The 3,799-nt window shown below is 40.0% G+C and overlaps 1 protein-coding gene across 1 annotated transcript in view; it reads left to right on the plus strand.

The window, feature by feature from the left end:
* Nucleotides 1-1,170: 1,170 nt before the first annotated feature.
* Nucleotides 1,171-3,799, plus strand: part of LOC101863631 (ecto-NOX disulfide-thiol exchanger 2) — a gene marked incomplete at its 3' end in the record, with an annotated part of 26,859 nt that continues 24,230 nt past the window's right edge. Inside the window, 1 exon segment of the mRNA XM_013089720.2 lies at nucleotides 1,171-1,588.

Here is a 3,799-nt window from a genome sequence, read left to right on the forward strand (position 1 = left end):
CCCCACACACACACACAAAGAGAGAAAGAAAATGGGGATCTGAGACTGAAAATAAAGTGAACAGGCAAACTTAACGAGATGCACGTAGAAAGCCTAGATTTAGTAGCCTATTATGACATAATGTGAGCGTTCAGTTGCCGTGAACGGCAAGATATAATAGCCGAAGGGCTGCTGACTTCTTTAACTTTAGAGTTCTTTACTTTCTATCTGTTAATTCTGTTGTTTCTGTCTGTCCATCCGATTTTTTTTCTGTTCTCCAGGCTAATCTTCAAACCCGACCGTTATGGCTTCCTAAATATGGCAATAAATAAATACATGTAAATAAATAAATAAATGAAATAGGAGCTCAAGTAAATATGGATAAACACTTTATTCAGATTTTAACTGCTCATGGGTCTTGAGCGAAGAGAGTGGACAGGAAGAGGGAGGAAAGAAAAGCAAAACAACACATGTGGAAAGAACATTAGAACAACGGGGAAAGATATGTGACACGCAGTAGAAACATCATGGTAAGGCCTAGTAAGGTTGCTAAAAAGGAAAGACATCATCATCACTGACCCGTTTGAGCGCCCCCCCGATACACGAAAAGAAGGCTTGTTATCGTCATTAAAATACAGTATTAATATTATCAACCCTCAAACTCGGAGACTGCATGTTTTTTGTTTGTTTTTATTTTGGAAAAGTGGGGGTGGGGTGGGGGGGGGGGGCGCCTACAATTAATGGATACAATAAACTACACAGCAAAGCTACGATGCAAAAAGTTGTTTGTCTGTGTATTTTAACTGTAGGCCTACGACGTGCCTTGCGTAGCATGCACGAATATTGTATGTGTGTTTCCTTGCGAATAAAAGTGGTTTAACTCCACAGAGTGGTTGCCTCTAGATTCTAGATATCTAGATTCTAATATTATAAGAAAAACGGGAGTTTCTGTTTTCAGAAATCAGAAAACAATTGAAGTACGAATAAAAATGGGGTTCTAACTAGGAGACAGTCCTTCAAAATATGCGTATGTATTGGACTAATTGACGCAACAGAGATTAGGCTATTATTATTTTTTAAAACCATGATAACGATAAAAGTATATTTTGACCAAAAGTGGCGATACACCACTCACTTTTTGTCAAAGACACAACCAGGCCAAGAACGACAACTCTACTGAAACGGCGGACATTAGGAAGGAAGTTGTTCGTTATGAATTCGTCAATGGTCGCTAAATCACAGCATCATAGATCTAGGCAGTGACAGTGCCAACAACCCTTCGTCGTCGGCTGCTATTTATTTAGATTCTATGTTAGATTAGTAGAGTTTAGAGATGATAATGACAATGATAGTATTGATAGCATCATTCATCATGATGACGAAGATGTGATGTTAGGACAGCCTTCTGCCAAGATCAACTTTGCATGACACGAGAAGCGAAGTGTAGCAGCTCAGGCTGAGCTTTGTGTTGTAATAATTGTATCGTCGTCGGCTTCTGTGACAGAAATAAATAATACGTAAATAAGAAGGTAAAGGCAAGGTGGTATCTTTAGCAGCAGCAGTGGTTCGCCAGCACACTGCCTCAACGCTCCAACTTCAAAGGGAAAAGGTAACTCAAACTGTATCATGTGTCACAATGTGTGGTGTTTTTGTGTGTATTGTATTGTACAGTGGAATCCTGGGCGATTTTGTAGTTTCGTTCGTTAAAGTCAAGAGATGGGGGGTTTGAGGGGGGCTTGCCCCCCTGACCTAATAAAAATATGGAGGTTGGGGGGGGCCCCCCTGAATGTTTTCCTAATGTGATGTTTTAAAGTTAGGTTGCATCCCTGCTCTTTGTGCAGCCTATTTCAAAGAGTATTTGGTCATCAAGACTTCTGGATTGCTTCTCTGGATGTAAACAAATGGGTCGTGGACTTAAACGAACGGAGCTACAAGATCACCGAATCCTGTTATAATAACGAGAGGGAGGGGACCAGTGCGAAATGTCTGTTATACCAGGATTCTCGTTGTAAGGGATCCAGTGATAAAATCTAGGCACATATTAAAATGAAGGAAGAGGCTAGCCGTACTTAATGACGGCTAGACTGGCAGTCTAGCCGTACTTATTCTTAATATGATGGCTAGACTGACCATTTAACAAAAAATAGGCCTACTGAATTGTAAATATACTTTTTTAGTATTTTAGTGTGCAGTACCTACTAAAGTATTTGTATTTGAGACGAAACCAGGTGCCTAAATGACAGTGCATGTTAATGTATTTTTAAACCTCCTGTTTTCTAATGTTAATAGGGCCTAAGATAAGTACGGCTTGACTGGCAGTCTAGCCGTACTTAAGTACGGGTAGACAGCCAGGCTAGCCGTACTTAAGGACGGCTAGACTGTCAGGCTAGCCGTACTTAATATTGATGGCTAAATTGTAAATGAAATTTTTAGTTTGCAATGCCTAAAGTATTTGTATTTCAGACAAAACAAAAAGGTGCCTTACTGACTTGCATGTATTTGAACCTGAATAATTACTAGATCTAGATCTAATGAGACCTGTGTACTTAACAGGCTTGAGTCGATAGGGCCAAACCTAGATCTAAAAGTACGGCTAGACTTGCAGTCTAGCCGTACTTAATTAAAAAGTACGGCTAGACTCTCAGTCTAGCCGTACTTAAGTACGGCTAGCCACTTCGTAAAATGAAGTAGATCTAGGCCTAATCTGGGAGTTTGGTGATGTTTTATATCTTTTTGTTTTATCTCCTCTGATTATGATTTTGTTCAACATGACCTTAAGTTTATATTGATCAAACATCGAATTAGGTTTCTTTCTCTAGTGCTAGCTCGATGTTGACAGCTCGGTGTTGGCGATCAGAAGGAAAGGGCTCCAGGCTAACTCGCCCGCTGTGTTGTTCCCAACCCCACCACACCCTATGGTGTGTTCCGTCTGCTTGCGCACATTGGGTACTCACCACACCCTGCCTAAGCCACACATTCGCTCCTTCCATCATTGGAGAAATGGGAGGCATGATAGGCCTAGAAGAATGGGCTGGCCTATCACATGCGTTCTGCTTGTCTGCACATGCCACACCTTCCCCACTCATTCGCTCCCGCCTTCATTGTTGACACACGCAGGCTCTCCCATTCTTTGTTTCTCTAGGTCACCAACAAGTTTCCAACTGACGAGGTTTTACATACATATATTAAAATTGGTCTATGCACTGGGCACAGCAGCAGCAATATAACCGCTTTAACCGACTCGCGTGTTTGTCTGATTGCGCTACAGCAGTATTTTATTTACAAAGATAAAGATGGGGAAAAAAACGGGGTTTAAGAAAAGTGTCTTTATAACAGACTTCTCGTTATTTTAGGACTCGTTATAAGTTGACTCCACTGTAATCTATGTCTGTGCGAGTGTGTGTACTCCAGTCCCTGCTAAAAAAGTCATAATTTTTTTAAATTAGTAGGCGCCTATTAGTCTAGATCAGTGAAGTAACAATGTAGTGACAGTGTACTGTACGGTGCCCTGAGCGCGACCAGTTAATTCCCCATTTTCCTTTTGTGCAGCTCGTGTGCAATCTGTTTTATTAGAGTTGCGTCCCCTACAGGGTTGGGTTGATTTAAATCAGGTTGATTTAGGTTGATTTAAATTAGTTGATTTTTAAAATTTAAATCAACTTGATTTTAAAAATAAAAATCAGTGATTTAAATCACTTTTTAAAAAAAAATTTTTATTCGGTTTTTACACATTTCAACATTCAGAATTCCTTTCCTTGGTTTCATAAAACAGATATAAGGTTCAGTAGACTAATATAATCATGCTTAAAAGTCTGATTTC

The sequence above is a fragment of the Aplysia californica genome, unplaced genomic scaffold, assembly GCF_000002075.1.
Source record: "Aplysia californica isolate F4 #8 unplaced genomic scaffold, AplCal3.0 scaffold01025, whole genome shotgun sequence".
NCBI classification, from domain to species: Eukaryota; Metazoa; Mollusca; class Gastropoda; order Aplysiida; family Aplysiidae; genus Aplysia; species Aplysia californica.